The following is a 20930-nucleotide window of genomic DNA, read 5'->3' as shown; positions in this document are numbered from 1 at the left end:
CATTCAGAGTTTATCTTCAAATTGGGTTTGTAACATAAAGCTATTTTAACCTAATATTGAGAGTTCATATGACTTGTTTTCTGTAGGGTTTAATGACGTATTATTCAAATCTGAAACACACGGACCCACCTCCCTGTGCAAGTCTATGCTTGTCAACATGGTTACAAAACTCTCACAATCATATCCTGGGTTACCTTCTGTCTCATGTCCTCCACACACAGCTTGTATATTATGCACTGACACGGCCACATTATCAGTATTTTTTCAAATACCCCATGGCCTTTTTCTCCATCTTTGCTTAGTCTGTTGTCTCTGCCTTGCATACCTATCCTTGCTAACATTACATTCTTTCCCCAACTTCTATACTTTTTTTTGTCTAACTATTCATCTTTATTCATGCTTGAATTGTTAACTCAAAGCATTAACTCCTATGGAAAGACCTACCCTGAACCTCTTGTCTTTTCTCATTGCATTTTCTTCTATTTTTTCTCTCTTGATTATACTATATTATCTGTTTTATACCTTCTTAAATGAAGGCATGTTTTAGTCTTTTGTGGATCCAAGCTTAGCATATGTCTGCCAAAAAGAAATACTTATGAAATATTTATGGAATAAATGAATAAATAAGTAAACTAGAAAAACAACTTAGCATCATGTTTCTACAATACCCTCAGTTTCCTTTCAAGATGTGCTGAAGAGGGGGAAAAAATCATGTCTTTTGCTTCAGGGAAGATTTCATATTCACAAAATCCTGGAATTATCTGAACTAAACCAGCAAAATCTCCAACAAGCTTCCGTTTCCCCGCCCCAAACAGAGTTAATAAGAGTATCTATTTAGGTCTAGCATTAGACCTATTATAGTTTTCTGTGCTACAGAATGCTAATTCTGACTGGTATGACAATTTGCAATTCTTTGAGTTGTATGCTTTACTCAGGAAAAAAAAAAATGATGCTCATTGAATAGCATTGTTATATGGATGGCCTTTTAAAAAGATTTTATTTATTTATCTGAGAGACCACAAGCAGAGGGGGGGAGGGGTAGAGGGAGAGGGCCAAGCAGACTCCCAGCTGAGCATGGAGCCTGACGCAGGCTGAATACCAGGACCCTGAGACTACGACCTGAGCCAGTGTCAGATGCTAACCAACTTAGCCACCCGGTGCCCTATGGATGGTTTTTTAAATTGAGTAAATATTCTAATCAAAGTAATACACTTAATTTGTTTTAAGATCATGATCGGAAACAAACATTCATCCAATAAACTATCAAGTTTTTAATTGAGAAAAAATTTACATAATGTAAACAACCATTTATATCCTGCAAATTTTAACTATTCTGACCACTTTAAAATGTATAATCAGTGGTTTTAATACATTAGTACATTCACAGTGGTGTGCAAACATCACAATCTAATTCCAGATTATTTTCATCACCCTAAAAAGAAACTCTGTGCTTCCTAATTCCTGCATATCCCGATTCCCTAACAACCAGTAATCTACTTTCTAATTCTGTGGACTAGCTGTATGGACATTTCATATGAATCATAAAATATGTGGTTTTTTACATCTGGTTTCTTTTATTTAGCACATTTCCACAGTTCATCCATGTTATAACAGGTTTCAATCAGTACTTCATTTCTTTATATGACTGAATAATATTCTATTATATGGATACACCACATTTTGTTTATCCATCCATCAGTTAGTGGACATTTGGGTTGTTTTCATTTTTGGTTGTTATGAATAATACTAGTTGAATGTTCATGTACAAGGTTTTGTGAAATATGTTTTCAGTTCTCTTGGGACTAAGGCACACAACTGTTGGGTCATATGATAACTAACTTTTTGAGAAATTGCTAGACTATTTTTCACAGTGGCTGTAACATTTTTTTAAAGATTTTATTTATTTATTTGACAGGCAGAGATCACAAGTAGGCAGAGAGACAGGCAGAGAGAAAGAGGTGGAAGCAGGCTCCCTGCTGAGCAGAGAGCCTGATGCGGGGTTCGATTCGGGGCTTGATGCGGGGCTCGATCCCAGAACACCAGGATCATGACCTGAGCTGCTTAAGGCAGAGGCTTTAATTCACTGAGCCACCCAGGTGCCCCTGGCTGTCACAACATTTTACATTCCTACCAGAAATGTATAAGGGGTCCAACTTCTCTATATTCTTCTCAATATTTTTTTTAATGGTAGCCAAGCTACTAAAAGTGAAGAAGTGGTGTCTTATTGGGGTTTCGATGTGCATTTTCCTGATAAGTAATGTTGATTTTAATCTAGTGATTATTGGCCATTTGTATATCTCCTTTGGAAAAATGTCCATTTTAAATCTTTGCCCATTTTTTAATTGTGTTGTCTTTTTATTGTTGAGTTGTAAGTATTCTTTATATATCCTGGATATTAAACACTTGTTAGATGTCTTACTTGAATATTTTCTACAGTTCTGTGAGCTGTCTTTTTATTTTCTTGATGGTGTCCTTTGGTGCACAACAGTTTTTAATTAAAACAATTTTTTTAAGTTATTTTTTAAGATTATTTATTTATTTATTTGACACAGAGAGAGATCACAAGTAGGCAGAGAGTCAGGCAGAGAGAGAGGGATAGGCAGGCTCCCTGCTGAGCAGAGAGCCAGATGCGGGACTGATCCCAGGACCCTGAGATCATGACCTGAGCTGAAGGCAGAGGCTTGACCCACTGAGCCACCAATGTACCCCAACAGTTTTTAATTTTGATGAAGTCCAGTTTATCTGTTCTTTCTCTTGTGTCATATTTTTAAAAACAGTTGCTTAATCCAAGGTCTTAAAGATTCATTCCTGTTTTGTTCTAATTTTTGTAGTTTTAGGGCTTTGATGCATTTTGAGTAAATTTTGTATAAAGTGTGAGGTAGAGGATCAAAATCATTGTTTTACATGTGGATATCTAGTTGTGCCAGCATATTTGTTGAAAAGATTTTTCTTTTCCTCATTGAATGGTTTTCACATCCTTATGAAGAGTCACTTGACTACAGATGTATGGGTTAATTTCTGAACTTTTAATTCTATTCCATTGATTTATGTATCTGTCTTTATGCCAGTACCACACTGTTTTGATTACTGCAATTTTGTGATAAGTTTCAAAATCAGAAAGCGTTGAGTCCTTCAACTTGATCCATCTTTTTCAATATTCTGTTTTGTTATTCTGGGTTCTTTGCATTTCACTTCCATGTGAATTTTAGGATCAGTTTATCCAATCCTGTAGAAATGTAGTTGGAATTTTGATAAGATTGCATCAAATATGTAGATTCATCTTAATTATATTTAGTCTTACAATCTGTGAACATGGGATGTCTTTCCATGTATTTAGGCCTTTAATTTATGTCAACAGTGTTTTGTAGTTTTCAGTGTAAGTCTTTTACTTCCTTGGTTAAATTTTTTTCCTAAGTATTTTATTCTTTTAGATGTTATTGTGAATGAAATTCTTTTCTTAATTTATTTTTGGATTGTGCTGGCATGTAGATTTTTTTATATTGAACTTAAGTCCTAAAACTTTGCTGAACTCATTTGTTAGTTCTAATTGTGTGTGTACATGAACACTAACATGTATTCAGTATGTTTTTCTATGTATAAGATAATGTCATCTGTGAATACAAATAGTTTCCTTTCTTTCCTATCTGGACTCCTTTTATTTCTTATTCTTGCTGAATTATCTTAGTATAAATTCTAATACACTGTTGAAAGAAGTAATGGGAGAAGACATTCTTATATTGGTCCAGATCTTTGGGGGAAAGTTTTCAGTCTTTAACACTTAAATATGATGAGAGCTATGGGTTTTTTATAGATGCCCCTTATCAAGTTGAGAAAATTCTCTTCTAATGCTAGTTTGTTGAGTATTTTTGTCATGAAAGGTATTGGGTCTTGTCAAAAGCCTTTTCTGCATCTATCAAGATGAATATGCATTTTTTCTTTATTTTTGTTTTTTTTAAGATTTCTTTGTTTAATTTAAGAAGAGAAGAAGTGAGCAGGAGGAGAGGCAGAGGAAGAAGGAGAGAGAAAATCTCCAGCAGACTCCCTGCTGAGCATGTAGCCTGATGTGGGGCTGAATCCCAGATCCCTGAGATCATGACCTGAATGAAAATTAGGAGTTAGATGCTTAACGGACTGAGCTGCCCAGGTGTCCCATTCTCTATGAATCTGGTAAAATACATTGATTTGCATATATTGAACCAACTTTATATTCTTAGAATAAATAATACATGTCATAGTGTATCATCATTTTAATATATTGTTGAATTCTGTTTTCTAGTATTTTCTTGAGGATTTCTGCATCTATATTCATAAGATTTATAGTCCTGTCACTTTCTGGTAATGTCTTTAACTTTATTATCAGGGTAACTCTGGCTTTATAGAAGAAGTTAGGGTGTGTCCTCTCTCCTACTTTTTTGGAAGAATTTGAGAAAGGATTATTGTTATTTCTCTTCCTTCTCCTTCTCCTTGGTAGAATTCACCAGTGAAGACACCTGGATCAGGATTCTTCATTGTTGGATATTTTTTTAATATGAACTCAATCTTCACATTTTATAGATCTACTTAGATTTTCTATTTCTTCTTGAGTGAATTTATTAGTTTGTGTGTTTCTAAGAATTTGTTCATTTTATCTAGGTTTTCTAATTTTATTGGTTAGCAATTGTTCATAGTATTCTTTATAATAATTTTTTTTTCTTGCAAGGTCAATTGTAATGTCCCTGTGCTTTTATTCGTTATTTTAATAATTTGACTTTTCTCTTTTTCTTGGTCAGTTTAGGTAAGATTGTCAATCTTGTTGGTGTTTTGAAATAACCAGCTTTTGGTTTTGTGGATTTTCTCATTCTTCTAGTCTTTATTTCACTTGTTTTCACTCTAATCTTTACTAGTCTTATTTCCCCTCATGCTTTTGGTCTAATTTGTGATTCTTTTTCTAGTTTCTTAAAGTTGAAGTTTAAGTTATTTGCTATCTTTGTTCCTTTTTAATGTAGGCATTTACCATTCTAAATTCCCTTCTGAGAATTACTTTCATTGCATCCCATAAGTTTTTGTTTTCATTGATCTCAGAGTATTTCCCAATTTACCATGTGATTTCTTCTTTGATGCATTAGTTATTTAGGAGTGTGTTGTTTAATTTCTATGTGTTTCTGATTATTCCAAATTTCCTTCTGTTATTTATTTCAAATTTCATTCTATTGTAGCTGAGAACATACTTTGATTCAAATATTTCTGAATTTATTGATACTTGTTTTGTGAGCAAACGTATGGTTTAACATGGAGAATATTCCATGAGCACTTCTGTTATTGGGTGGATTGTTCTGTAGATGTTCAGTGGTTCTAGTTGGTTTATGGTATTGTACAAGCCTTGTGTTTCCTTGCTGATCTTCTGTCTAGTTGTTCTGTTCACTATTGAAAGTGAGTTACTGAAGTCTCCAATTATTACTGTTGAAACATCTGTCCCTCCCTTCAATTCCATCAGTTTTTTTCTCCATGTATTTCAGGGCTCTGTTGTTAGGCACATATATGTTTCCAATTGTTATATATTCTTGAAAGATTGACTTAAAAAAATAAATTTCCTTTTTGGTTTCTGATAACTTTATCTTAAAGTTTATTTTGTCTGATACTAGTATAGCCACTTCAGCTCTCTTTAGGTTACTACTTCCATATAACTTTTTTTTACAACTTTCACTTTCATCCTATTTGTCTTTTAATCTAAGGTGACTGTTTCTAGAGACAGCATAGAATTGAATCTTTTTTTTTTTTTTTAAATCACTTGCCAATCGCTGTCTTTTAGTTTGAGAGTTGAATCCACTTATATTTAAAGTAATTCCTGATAAGGAAGGACTTTGGTCATTTTACTATGTGTATCTTTTTTTTCTTTCTTTCTTTCTTCTTTTTTTTTTAAGTAGAGCCCATGCCCAGCATGGATCCCAATGCAGGTCTTTAACTCACAACCCTGAGATTAAGTCCTGAGCTGAAATCAAGAGTTGAACACTAACCGACTGAGCCACCCAGGCACTCTTCTATTTATATTCTTATATCACTTTTGTTCAATTCTCCTATGAATATTACTAGATTCTTTCCATTATTAGGAATTATATAATTCCTGTATCATTTCTTTTATATATTTTTAGGGCTTTTTTTGTGTATGTGGTTACCCTTCAGATTACAATTAACATCTTAATTTTTAAATATCTAGTTCACATTAATATGCTGTCAAAAGTACACAAAAATGGAGTCAAGATGGCGGAGAAGTAGCAGGCTGAGACTACTTCAGGTAACAGGAGATCAGCTAGATAGCTTATCTAAAGATTGCAAACACCTACAAATCCAACGGGAGATCAAAGAGAAGAAGAACAGCAATTCTAGAAACAGAAAATCAACCACTTTCTGAAAGGTAGGACTGGCAGAGAAGTGAATCCAAAGCGACAGGAAGATAGACTGTGGGGGGAGAGGCCGGCTCCCGGCAAGTGGTAGAGCAACGGAGCACAAAATCAGGACTTTTTTTTTTTTTAAGATTTTATTTATTCATTTGTCAGAGATAGAGAGAGAGCGAGAGCACAGGCAGACAGAGTGGCAGCAGAGGCAGAGGGAGAAGCAGGCTCCCTGCCAAACAAGGAGCCCGATGTGGGACTCGATCCCAGGACGCTGGGATCCTGACCTGAGCCGAAGACAGCCGCTTAACCGACTGAGCCACCCAGGCATCCCACAAAATCAGGACTTTTAAAAGTCTGTTCCGCTTAGGGACATCGCTCCAGAGGCTAAACCGGGGTGAAGCCCACACGGGGTCAGCGTGGCCTCAGGTCCTGCAGGATCACAGAAGGATCGGGGATGTCTGAGTGTTACAGAGCTTGCAGGTATTAGAACAGGGAAGCCAGCTACAGAGACAGAGCTGAGGAGTGAGCTCTCAGCTCGGGGTTACCTTAAACCAGTCACAGGCTTGGTGAGCTCGGAATGCGCCGGAGGCCAGGGAGATGGGAGCAATTGGGCACTGTTCTCTGAGGGCACACTGAGGAGTGGGGCCCCGAGCTCTCGACTCCTCCGGACCGGAGACTGGGAGGCCGCCATTTTCATTCCCATCCTCCGGAACTCTATGGAAAGCGCTCAGGGAACAAAAGCTCCCGAAAGCAAACCCGAGCTGATTACTCAGCACGGCCCCTGGTAAGGTCGGTGCAATTCCGCCTCGGGCAAAGACACTTGAGAATCACTACAACAGGCCCCTCCCTCAGAAGATCAACAAGAAATCCAGCCAGGATCAAGTTCACCTACCAAGGAGTGCAGTTTCAATACCAAGGAGAGCAGCGGAATTCCAGAGGAGGAGAAAGCAGAGCACAGAACTCATGGCTTTCTCCCCATGTTTCTTTAGTCTTGCAGTTAATTTAATTTTTTTTTCTTTTTCAATTTTTTTTTCTTCTGCTAAATTTTTTAAAACTTTTACCCTTTTCTAACGTTTTTAAACTAGTTTATCTAATATATATATATTTCTTTTTTATATTTTTTCTTTATTCATTTTCTTTTTTTTAATTGTTTCTTTCTTTTTTTTTTTTTTCTGAACCTCTTTTTATCCCCTTTCTCCCCCCCACGATTTGGGATCTCTTCTGATTTGGTTAAAGCATATTTTCCTGGGGTCTTTGCCACCCTTGTAGTATTTTACTTGTTCCTTCATGTACTCTTATCTGGACAAAATGACAAGGCTAAAAAATTCACCACAAAAAATAAAAGAACAAGAGGCAGTACTGAAGGCTAGGGACCTAATCAATACAAACATTGGTAATATGTCAGATCTAGAGTTCAGAATGACGATTCTCAAGGTTCTAGCTGGGCTCGAAAAAGGCATGGAAGATATTAGAGAAACCCTCTCGGGAGGTGTAATAGCCCTTTCTGGAGAAATAAAAGAACTAAAATCTAACCAAGTTGAAATAAAAAAAGCTATTAATGAGGTGCAATCAAAAATGGAGGCTCTCACTGCTAGGATAAATGAGGCAGAAGAATTAATTAGTGATATAGAAGACCAAATGACAGAGAATAAAGAAACTGAGCAAAAGAGGGACAAACAGCCACTGGACCACGAGGGCAGAATTCGAGAGGTAAGTGACACCATAAGACGAAACAACATTAGAATAATTGGGATTCCAGAAGAAGAAGAGAGAGAGAGGGGAGCAGAAGGTATATTGGAGAGAATTATTGGAGAGAATTTTCCTAATATGGGAAAGGGAACAAGCGTCAAAATCCAGGAGGTGCAGAGAACCTCCCTCAAAATCAATAAGAATAGGTCCGAACCCCATCACCTAATAGTAAAATTTACAAGTCTTAGTGACAAAGAGAAAATCCTGAAAGCAGCCCAGGAAAAGAAGTCTGTAACATACAATGGTAAAAATCTTAGATTGGCAGCAGACTTATCCACAGAGACCTGGCAGGCCAGAAAGAGCTGGCATGATATATTCAGAGTACTAAACAAGAAAAACATGCAGCCAAGAATACTATATCCAGCTAGGCTACCATTGAAAAAAGAAGGAGAGATAAAAAGCTTCCAGGACAAACAAAAACTGAAAGAATTCGCAAACACCAAACCAGCTCTACAGGAAATATTGAAAGGGGTCCTCTAAGCAAAGAGAGACCCTAAAAGTAGTAGATCAGAAAGGAACAGAGACAATATACAGTAACAGTCACCTTACAGGCAATACAATGGCACTAAATTCATATCTCTCAATAGTTACCCTGAATGTTAATGGGCTAAATGCCCCAATCAAAAGACACAGGGTATCAGAATGGATAAAAAAACAAAACCCATCTATATGTTGCCTACAAGAAACTCATTTGAAACCCAAAGACACCTCCAGATTTAAAGTGAGGGGTGGAAAACAATTTACCATGCTAATGGACATCAGAAGAAAGCAGGAGTGGCAATCCTTATATCAGATCAATTAGATTTTAAGCCAAAGACTATAATAAGAGATGAGGAAGGACACTATGTCATACTCAAAGGTATCTGTCCAACAAGAAGATCTAACAATGTTAAATATCTATGCCCCTAACGTGGGAGCAGCCAACTATATAAACCAATTAATAACAAAATCAAAGAATTACATCAACAATAATACAATAATAGTAGGGGACTTTAACACTCCCCTCACTGAAATGGACAGATCATCCAAGCAAAAGATCAACAAGGAAATAAAGGCCTTAAATGACACACTGGACCAGATGGACATCACAGATATATTCAGAACATTTCATCCCAAAGCAACAGAATACACATTCTTCTCTAGTGCACATGGAACATTCTCCAGAATAGATCACATCCTTGGTTCTAAATCAGGTCTCAACCGGTATCAAAAGATTGGGATCATTCCCTGCATATTTTCAGACCACAATGCTCTGAAGCTAGAACTCAATCACAAGAGGAAAGTTGGAAAGAACCCAAATACATGGAGACTAAACAGCATCCTTCTAAAGAATGAATGGGTCAACCAGGAAATTAAAGAAGAATTGAAAAAATTCATAGAAACAAATGATAATGAAAACACAACGGTTCAAAACCTGTGGGACACAACAAAGGCAGTCCTGAGAGGAAAATATATAGCGGTACACACCATTCTCAAGAAACAAGAAAGGTCTCAGGTACACAACCTAACCCTACACCTAAAGGAGCTGGAGAAAGAACAGCAAAGAAACCCTAAACCCAGCAGGAGAAGAGAAATCATAAAGATCAGAGCAGAAATCAATGAAATAGAAACCAAAAAAACAATAGACCAAATCAACGAAACTAGGAGCTGGTTCTTTGAAAGAATTAATAAGATTGATAAACCCCTGGCCAGACTTATCAAAAAGAAAAGAGAAAGGGCCCAAATAAATAAAATCATGAGTGAAAGAGGAGAGATCACTACGAACACCAAAGAAATACAGAAAATTTTAAGAACATACTATGAGCAACTCTACGCCAACAAATTTGACAATCTGGAAGAAATGGATGCATTCCTAGAGACATATAAACTAGCACAACTGAACCAGGAAGAAATAGAAAGCCTGAACAGACCCATAACCAGTAAGGAGATTGAAACAGTCATCAAAAAACCTCCAAACAAACAAAAGCCCAGGGCCAGACGGCTTCCCGGGGGAATTCTACCAAACATTTAAAGAAGAACTAATTCCTATTCTCCTGAAACTGTTCCAAAAAATAGAAATGGAAGGAAAACTTCCAAACTCATTTTATGAGGCCAGCCTCACCTTGATCCCCAAACCAGACAAGGATCCCATCAAAAAAGAGAACTACAGACCAATATCCTTGATGAACACAGATGTGAAAATTCTCGTTAAAATACTAGCCAATAGGATTCAACAGTACATTAAAAGGATTATTCACCACGACCAAGTGGGATTTATTCCAGGGCTGCAAGGTTGGTTCAACATCCGCAAATCAATCAATGTGATACAACACATTAATAAAAGAAAGAACAAGAACCATATGATACTCTCAATAGATGCTGAAAAAGCATTTGACAAAGTACAGCATCCCTTCCTGATCAAAACTCTTCAAAGTGTAGGGATAGAGGGCACATACCTCAATATTATCAAAGCCATCTATGAAAAACCCACCGCAAATATCATTCTCAATGGAGGAAAACTGAAAGCTTTTCCTCTAAGGTCAGGAACATGGCAGGGATGTCCGTTATCACCACCGCTGTTCAACATAGTACTAGAAGTCCTAGCCTCAGCAATCAGACAACAAAAGGAAATTAAAGGCATCCAAATCAGCAAAGAAGAAGTCAAACTGTCACTCTTCGCAGATATGATACTATATGTGGAAAACCCAAAAGACTCCACTCCAAAACTGCTAGAACTGGTACAGGAATTCCGTAAAGTGTCAGGATATAAAATCAATGCACAGAAATCAGTTGCATTTCTCTACACCAACAACAAGACAGAAGAAAGAGAAATTAAGGAGTCCATCCCATTTACAATTGCACCCAAAACTATAAGATACCTAGGAATAAACCTAACCAAAGAGACTAAGAATCTATACTCAGAAAACTATAAAGTACTCATGAAAGAAATTGAGGAAGACACAAAGAAATGGAAAAATGTTCCATGCTCCTGAATTGGAAGAACAAATATTGTGAAAATGTCTATGCTACCTAAAGCAATCTACACATTTAATGCAATTCCTATCAAAACACCATCCATTTTTTTTTTTCAAAGAAATGGAACAGATAATCCTAAAATTTATAGGGAACCAGAAAAGACCTCGAATACCCAAAGGAATATTGAAAAAGAAAGCTAAAGTTGGTGGCATCACAATTCCGGACTTCAAGCTCTATTACAAAGCTGTCATCCTCAAGACAGCATGGTACTGGCACAAAAACAGACACATAGATCAATGGAACAGAATAGAGAGCCCAGAAATAGACCCTCAACTCTATGGTCAACTAATCTTCGACAAAGCAGGAAAGAATGTCCAATGGAAAAAAGACAGCCTCTTCAATAAATGGTGTTGGGAAAATTGGACAGCCACATGCAGAAAAATGAAATTGGACCATTTTCTTACACCACACATGAAAATAGACTCCAAATAGATGAAGGACCTCAATGTGAGAAAGGAATCCATCAAAATCCTTGAGGAGAACACAGGCAGCAAGCTCTTCGACCTCAGCCACAGCAACATCTTCCTAGGAACATCGCCAAAGGCAAGGGAAGCAAGGACAAAAACGAACTATTGGGATTTTATCAAAATCAAAAGCTTTTGCACAGCAAAGGATACAGTTAACAAAACCAAAAGACCACTGATAGAATGGGAGAAGATATTTGCAAATGACATATCAGATAAAGGGCTAGTGTCCAAAATCTATAACGAACTTAGCAAACTCAACACCCAGAGAACAAATAATCCAATCAAGAAATGGGCAAAAGACATGAACAGACATTTCTGCAAAGAAGACATCCTGCTGGCCAACAGACACATGAAAAAGTGCTCCATATCACTCGGCATCAGGGAAAAACAACTCAAAACCACAATGAGATATCACCTCACACCAGTCAGAATGGCTAAAATTAACAAGTCAGGAGATGACAGATGCTGGTGAGGATGTGGAGAAAGGGGAACCCTCCTACACTGTTGGTGGGAATGCAAGCTGGTGCAACCACTCTGGGAAACAGCATGGAGGTTCCTCAAAATGTTGAAAATAGAACTACCCTATGACCCAGCAATTGCACTACTGGGTATTTACTCTAAAGATACAAACGTAGTGATCCGAAGGGGCATGTGCCCGAATGTTTATAGCAGCAATATCCACAATAGCCAAACTATGGAAAGAACCTAGATGTCCATGAACAGATGAATGGATAAAGAAGATGTGGTATATATACACAATGGAATACTATTCAGCCATCAAAAGAAATGAAATCTTGCCATTTGCGATGACGTGGATGAACTAGAGGGTATCATGCTTAGCGAAATAAGTCAATTGGAGAAAGACAACTATCATACGATCTCCCTGATATGAGGAAGTGGAGATGCAACATGGGGGGTTAAGGGGGTAGGAGAAGAATAAATGAAACAAGATGGGATTGGGAGGGAGACAAACCATAAGAGACTCTTAATCTCACAAAACAAACTGAGGGTTGCTGGGGGGAGGGGGGTTGGGAGAAGGGGGGTAGGGTTATGGACATTGGGGAGGGTATGTGCTATGGTGAGTGCTGTGAAGTGTGTAAACCTGGCAATTCACAGACCTGTACCCCTGGGGATAAAAATATATGTTTATAAAAAAAATTTTAAAAAAAAGATGGAAAAGTAAATTAAAAATGAGGTTCTGGGGAAAAAAAAGTACACAAAAACCTCTATATAGTTCCACCTCCTCATTAATGCTGCTATTGTTGCAAATTACATCCTTATACATTGTGTGTCATTCAACATAGATATATAATTATTGTTTTATGCAATTGTCTTTTAAATTAGATAGGAAAAAAGAGGATCTACAAACATATTTACCTGTGAAGTTACCTTTACTGGTGTTCTCTAATTTTTCATGTGGATTCAGATTATGGTCCAGCGTTCATTTCACTCTGAAGGATTCCTTTTGGCATTTCTTATAGAAAAGGTCTGCCAATGACTCAGTTAATCATTTATCTAGAAATAAATTAATATCTTCCTTCATTTTAGAGGGATGGTTTTACTATGTATAGAATTTTATGTGTGTTAGGACACATCTTCAGTGCTGAGCCAGAGAGTTTACAACTCTGCCTTAGCCTTTATCCTGCTTGAACAGAGCTACAAGGTCAGCCAGAAGTGAGAACTTAGGGCTTTCTCAAGTCTTTCCCAAGTGTGTGTACAACTGTGGGCAGGTGAGTACCTTCTAGTTTCCCAGGGATATGTCAGAACTGATTTCTTTTTAGAAACTAGCATAGTTTCTAGGACTAGAATAAGTGATGGAATAAAGCATTTTTTTCATTTAAATGATTAATATGAATTCTATGCTCAAGTCAATCTATTCTTCTTACCACAGTCTCCCTTATTTTTCTTGTCCTTCTATATGTATCTTTCAACCTTACGAAATCTAAGTCTTTATAAGGTGAACTCTTTAAAAGGTACAAATTACATGTATATAGATAGACATAGATACGTAGATACATATTTTCATTTCTCAGAGTATAATATAAATAAGTATCCAAAAGTAAATAGAATTGAGTGAATGAGTGGGTGGGGAAAAAATGTCATTGGTCATAACAATTTTAGTGCCCAGGAACAAATGAAATAGTGTGAAGAACTAAGAGGACCAAGAATATTTGCCATGGGGCAAAGGGGGTTATGCCACTGACCTGAAAGATAACTCTGAGATAGCCTCATATACTCTTCTTTTTAGTGGAAGGTTTTAGAATTCAGGAAACAAATTAGTACTGATAGAGATTAATTTCAATTTATCTTGTGAGCTTGAATCATCACTTTGCCTTGTAAATATTTACAATTCTTCTATTAGCTATGCATTCCCCTGACATTTACACTTTATTCATAAGCAGCCTCTGTTATGACCTTTAATTGCTAATAAAGATGGGTAAAAGCACCACAGATTGGGGTTGCCACAGATCACTATGGAAATGACACTCTTTCCTGCTTCTTGTGAGAATAGCATTTGCCTCATGTTGGTCTACTCTGTGCAAACTCACCTCTTCAGAGATGGAGGATGATTTCCAGAAAATTCCATGTGAAATTGAATGAAATAGAAAAATCGAGTCCCTGTGCCCTGTGAACCAAGATATTTGGTACCTCATCAACAAGCTCATCCATGAGGCACAGAAATCCAGGTGCTAATGTACAAAACTAGTTCACTCGGATTTTGTGTTTTTTTTTCTGAGGAGCTAAGGAAGGGTCTCATTTCTCCTCAAGTAGGCCAGCATTTTGTTAGGTCCCTGTACCCAAAACACTAGAAAAACCTGCCGGCTTTCCTTTGGGTATCTTACTCTTGTTTCTATCTAAATTTAAAAATGTACACATCAGTGTAAATAAAAACTAACATTTAAGTTGCGTATGAGACTTTGAATACTCGATACTCATATTTTCTATATTACATAACTGGCTCTCTTTTCTCAGAGTTTTCTATTCCTTATCCCCTAACTACATTTTACTTGAGGATCTCAAGCCATAAAAAAGTGCACTGTGTCCCAGTCTGAAACTGTAGTCTTTCCTTGCTGAGCTGTCCCTCTCTTTACTGGGTCAGTGAATGACTTTTTGCTCAACTATGTGGCAAAACATTTGAGACAAGGTCCTGACAAAGCTAAAAATGTAAGTATGGAGAAAGAGACATACACCCACAGGCAAAATCTATTTGTTGACCAATTCATTTTTGAATTTAGTAAATATTAGCTAGAACTAATGGAAGTGCAATGGAAGACAAAACACAATGCTTAGCCTGAGGGAATTGATTGAATGGGAAAGGCAGAAAAGAAGACTGAATTACAACCTGTGAAAATTTTATGCTCTCATTGAACAGCAAAGTGAGTTATGGAATATATAATATGCCACAGGGAAGGCCCCCATCGCCTTTCTCTCCCAATCAACCTAAATGGCTCCTCATAATCATTTTGGGTATGATGTCTAAGTTTCCATCTTTCTCTTTCTCTCTCCCTCTCCCAATTAGATTCTCATTTTTTGCTTATATGCTCCTTAAAATAAATTTGAGAAATTGTCGTCTTAACATTTTAAACTTTGCATTTAAATTTTTTGTAAGATAAAACAGATGCCAAAGGTGTCATTTTCAGCATTATAGACATTGACATGTTAAAATAAGAGTTTTAACACTCCTTTAAATTTATCAACAGAATTTAAATATCGCAGAAACTATACACAGTCACACACACACACACACACACTCTCACACATACATGCGTAGGCATGCATACACACACATATTTCTTGGAGAGTCTTCTTACACTCATGCCCTAGCCAACTTTGAAGAACGCCATTCTATAGGCTTCTTTCTCTGATGCCTTACGTGTTCTTTGTGGTACACAGTAACTGTGTGTCAGAACTTGGCTAAACACTTTACATATATTACTTCTTTTAATCCTTAGCAACCCTCTGCAGTCAGTACTGTTTTCTCCATTTTACTCATGAAGAAAATGAGGCTAAGAGAAGAGGTTTGAATCCAGGTCCTTCGGACGTCATACCCTCTACTCAACTGCTGCTACTTTATACTTAAACTTCACTGCAGCTGAGGGAGTTTAGTGTTAAAATCAACTTGGAACACCTTAAAGGGAATATGCGACTTCAAGCACCACTCCTAGCACTCCCCAACATCTTACTTGCTTTGCTTTTCTCCACAGCTCTTACCAATATCTGATAGATTGTATACTTTATTACTAAGCCCCCCTTCTCCCCCAGCCCAGAATATAGGCTTCAGGAAAGTAGGGATTTCATCTCTTTTGTTCAATGCAATTTTCTCAGTGCTCAAAACAGTACTTAAGAAATATTTGTTGAATAATGATCAAGTCTTGTTATAAAGCCATTAGGATTCTAAGAGATTCTAGACATACTACATGCTACATGCCCTGATCAGCCTTCCTAGCTTCATTATAATTAGGCAGCAGTGTAAGGCATAGATCAACAATCTACTGGGTTTGGAGTGAAGGATTTTTATGTGCCAGTCAGTGTCAAGAAAAGTGACATACCTTATGACAGGCCTAAAGTGGTTGGTGAACTATATTTGCCTCATTCAAGTTACCAAGGGGAACATAGAATCAGGTAGCTTTGTTGTAGGGCTATGGTAGGGATGCCATCTTTGAGCCATCACAGTCTACTGTTAAGGGCTAGGAATCTGGGAAATTCATGGCATGCTTGGAAGTTTGGTGCCTAGGGCCTCCCAGAAATCTCCCAGGGCTGAAGAGCCTTATTGTAGTGTTTTGAAGTATATTACTTTGTATAATTTTCTTAGTAGTTGAGTATGTATATGTAATTTATCACAGTCTACTGATATTTTACCAATCTAAGTACAGAAATTCTTCATTTAGGTTTTCTTGTCCTCCCCATTTTTAAATATCATTGTCTTGAGTATCAGATGGTGTTAGAATTTTTGTGTCAGTTGTCATATATAATTTAGAAAATTCATGAAGATGATAGTATGTTGTATTTACCCATATTTCTATATTTTCCATTGTTCTTTCTTCCTTCCTTAATAATGTAGGATTCCTTCTTTTATTATTTCCTTTATAATATGTCCTTCAGCTATTCTGTAAAAGCATATCTGGCTAAGTGACAAAAATCTTTCAGTTTTCCTTCATGTAGGAATTTTTTAATTTCCCCTTAATTCCCTAGGTATAGTTTCATCGGATTTGGAATTTTCAGTTTACAGTGATTTTCTTTCTTTTCTTTCTTGAAAAGTGGTGTGTTACTTCTTCTGGCCTCTTTTGTTTCAGGTGAGAAATTGCAAAGTTGCCTTTTGAATTGGTGTCCCTCTAATCAGTAATGTGTCCTTTCTCTCTGGCTGCTTTCAAGATATTTTCTTTGTCTTTAGTTTTCAGAAGTATAATTATGATGTGTCTGGGCATGGATTTCTTTGGATTTATCCTTTCTGGAATTCACTTAGCTGCTTGATCTGTGAATTTTTATGTTTTGTTATATTTGGGAAATTTCCAGTCATTATTTCTTTGAATACTCCTTCAGTCCCACTCTCTTTCCCCTCTCCTATGACACCAGTTCTATGAATGTTGGATCTTTTGTTATGGTCTTATAGGTTCCTGAGGCTCTGTTTGTTTTCGGTTTATTTTCTCTCATTTGTTCCAATTGGGTAAATTGTATGGATCTGTCCTCAATTTCACTGATCCCATCATCTGTTAGTTGTACTCTACGACTCAACTCTTCAAGTTATTTTTATTATTTCTGTTATTTTTAAGTTCTTTAATTTCCATTGGTTACATTTTATAATTCCTATTTCTCTGCTGAAATTTTCTGTTGTTTTTATTTTCACTTGTTTCAAGAGAATTTGTAATTGTTTATGGATTTTTTTTTATGATAGTTACTTGTCAGATAATTCTAATGTCTGGTTCATCTCAGTGTGAGACTCAGAGGATTATCTTTTCTCATTCAAGTTATAATTTTCTTGGGTTTTTTTTTTTTAGTATGATAACTGATTTTAATTGTATCTGGAAATTTTTGCTATTATGTTAGGAGACTCTGGGTCTTACTTAAGTTTTTTATTTTAACAGGCATTGACTCTGTTTAGATTTAGCGTGTCGGTCATAGCCTACTTTTATGGGTGGTGGCTCCAATGACAGTTTGATTTTCAGAGCCTTGATGGTACTATGTTTGTCTTCTTTATCTGCCTCTGAGACCGCACTGGTACTTGTTGGTACTAGCTGAGGAAGTGAAAGGAGCTTCCCAGGCTGAGTGGCTTGGTGTCATTATTTGGAGAAAGGGAATCTCCAGGCTGCAGAGACAAAAAACACTTTTTGGGCTGGGTGCTGGTGAAAGAATCTTACCTGCTAATCTCCCCTGTCAGGTGAATCCCTGGGTAGGAGAAGGGAGTCTCAGATGGTGGGAAAGTTCTCTGGTAGTTTACTGTTTGGGGAACATTCAGTTTGTTCTCCTTGCTATTTCTTCTGTGCTTGTCTAGAGTTGTTGCCAGAACTCCTGCTCAGTTTGGAGGAAGAATAAGGCTATCTGTCTGCTTTCTCTTACTAGATTCTATCAGGAAAGGCTGGGCCTGGGTTATAGTCTCTTGGATGGAGAATCAGAGCATGCCCTGCCACTGTGCTGTTCCCTTGGTCCTCTGGTCTCTAACTAATTCATCTTCCTGTTTCTACTTTTTAGGGTTCTTCTTTAGTTGTCACTTGTGTTATTTCCAAGGCCTTTAGTTATGCTTGACAGGAAGAAGAGAGAAACAAGTCTACACCATTTTGCTCAGATCAGAAGATCTCTATATAAGCTTATATAGGCCTAAAATCTCTCTAGATGGTACACAAAGAATTGCGTTTCCTGAGGAGGGAACCTAGGGAATATGAAGTAGAAGGGAAAGTTTTTTTGTATATGTGTTTGCATGTTCTTATTTTAATCAGGTGAATATATTATCTGTTCAAAAATAAAAATAAAATATAGAAGAAGAAATCTAATTCAGCCTTGCTTTCAAGAGCACAACCAAGCATTGCAACATTGGTCAAGCAGAGTATGGATTCAACAGTTTGTAATTTTATTAAATTTCACTGACTTTTAATTTCACTATATTGTGACTGCTTTGATCAAGATCTCTGAGTATAAGAATAATGTTCTCAGTGGGTTTTCAGCCTGCTCATACATTTTGAATAATAACTTGCAGAATACAAATGTGTAATTTAGATAGAAGTAGATGCTTTTGGCAGCATACTAGCACCCTAATCAGCTGGAAAAAAATGATATTTGTATGACATTAAAACAAAATTAATAGCAGGACACTGATTACATGAAAAGATTTTAGGTTGTAATTATTAAACTTGCAAACAACTCAGCATAATTAGTGTCTTAATTAGGATATGACCTGAAATTTTAGCTTACAAAATTAATTGAGGCAATTAAAAGTCACATTTGTAAAGTAAAGTGGGTTTTAAGGCTTATAAGGTAGTTAGGTATCACTCTTTTTCTCATCTGGGGGAGCATCTTTATAGGTAATAAGCTTGTGGTGTAAATACTTTGATTCCAAACCCCCACTTCCAGCATGTTGTCTCAGCCTGAAGCCTCAAAAGTCAAGTCTAATAACTTTCAGCCAAGGGTATCTATCCACAGGAGGTTAAACAGCTCCCAGGTACACTTCTAAATAACTCTGGGGAGCAATGAAATGGCAAAGACTTTCTGTCCCCAGTACCTTAAGTGAAACATAAACTAGAAGATTGATAGTGACTTTGGATCAAGCTCCTTGACCATTTTCATAGAACTGTTTGGGTCCAAATGGCAATTTTCCCTCTGTCATTTATTCTTCACATGCTTCTTGAAGGCATTTCAGGTCCCATGGTTTACCACATGGTGAGGGTTACAATCCAAAGTCAAGGAATTTCCCATCAGTACATAGAAATGGAGAAGTCAATAAATATTTGTGGGCTAGTGATTTGGGAAAAAACAAATCTAGACTCTTACCTTCATACCATATGTCATAATAAACTCCAAATGGATCAAAGATTTAATGTGCAAATAAATTATAAATGTACTGAAAGAAGACATGGGTTAATATTTTTACAATATTATAATGAAGAGTAGCTTTTTAAACATGCCAGATAAAATCCACAAAGAAAATTACTAGCAAATTTGTCTTCATAATTCTAAACTCTCATATGTAAAAAAATATATACACTCTAAGTTTTAAAAAACCAAGTTCAAGGTCAAATCAAGAAGTAACCAATTAAAATCTGAAAGTTTTATTTATATTTTGATTTAATTTTTCCTCTAAAGGCACAGCTTTATTCCTTGATAAGGAAATAAGGGGGATCTGAGTGGATCAGTCGATTGAATGTCCAACTTTTGATTTTGGCTTAGGTCATGATCTCAGGATTGTGAGATAGAGCCCTGTATGGGGTTCTGTGGTAACAGGGAGTCTGCTTAGGATTCTCACTGTCCCTCTCCCTCAGCAACTCCTCCCCACTTCTACTTGCATGCTATAATTTATTCAATAAATAAATAATCTGTAAATAATCTTTAAAAAGAAAATAATGAAATATTTGGAAATATGCATCATGATTTGCATGTAAGAATATCAAGTATAGGAAGAAATTAAAAGAACTTAAACTTAAAAAAATAGCTCAAAGTGATGATACTACAGGATGACTATAAGCTTCATTAAAAAATTCAGTATTTAATAATACCAAGATATTTACATGATAGAACCTTGTTAAAAAATAGGGGGTATTGACAAATCCAATTTTATTTTTAAATGTCTTATCTAGACAGAAAAAAAAGACTAGAAGAAAACAAAATATCAATAATTACTGATAGAGATATTATTATGAATAAATGTTATTGTCTTCATTTTGAGCAATTTCAAATTTTATACAGTATTTCCTGCTCAATACTTTTTTAATTTCTTGGATCTCTAAAGAAAAATATATTTGAGTTTTTCCCAATTATATCTAACTCTGAACTAGATCAGATATGAAAAATCAAAATTGAAGACTTGAAAAGCATAGCATAAAATATGACAATTGTGACAATCCCCCCCCACACTTTTAAAATCCCTCTACCAGATTCCATGATGCTATATCATTTAAGTTAAATTAAAACTCCTGGTCATTCTCAGTTATCTCTGTCTGTCTCTCACACTGAAGGCCTAGAACACAGGCTTCCTTTTAAATAAGGCCCAAAATCATGAGAGTATTCTTTTAAAAAGTGAGTTTCATACTTGTCTATTTCTAACAGCCTATGTTGTAGAACAGGGGACACGAGGTTCAAAACTCCGATTACTTGGTCTTGGCAAGAAGCTTTTGTCTTTAAT

General features: G+C 36.4%; 1 protein-coding gene across 2 annotated transcripts in view; it reads right to left on the bottom strand.

The window, feature by feature from the left end:
* The window catches only part of DNAJC5B (DnaJ heat shock protein family (Hsp40) member C5 beta), a 93126-nt gene that overhangs the window by 44062 nt on the left and 28134 nt on the right, over positions 1 to 20930 (bottom strand). The window lies entirely within an intron of this gene.

Source organism: Lontra canadensis, unplaced genomic scaffold (assembly GCF_010015895.1).
Source record: "Lontra canadensis isolate GAN:19392208 unplaced genomic scaffold, GSC_riverotter_1.0 scaffold195, whole genome shotgun sequence".
Classification (NCBI taxonomy): Eukaryota; Metazoa; Chordata; class Mammalia; order Carnivora; family Mustelidae; genus Lontra; species Lontra canadensis.
Note: the sequence above shows the minus strand (reverse complement) of the source record. Positions and strands in the feature narration are given on the sequence as shown.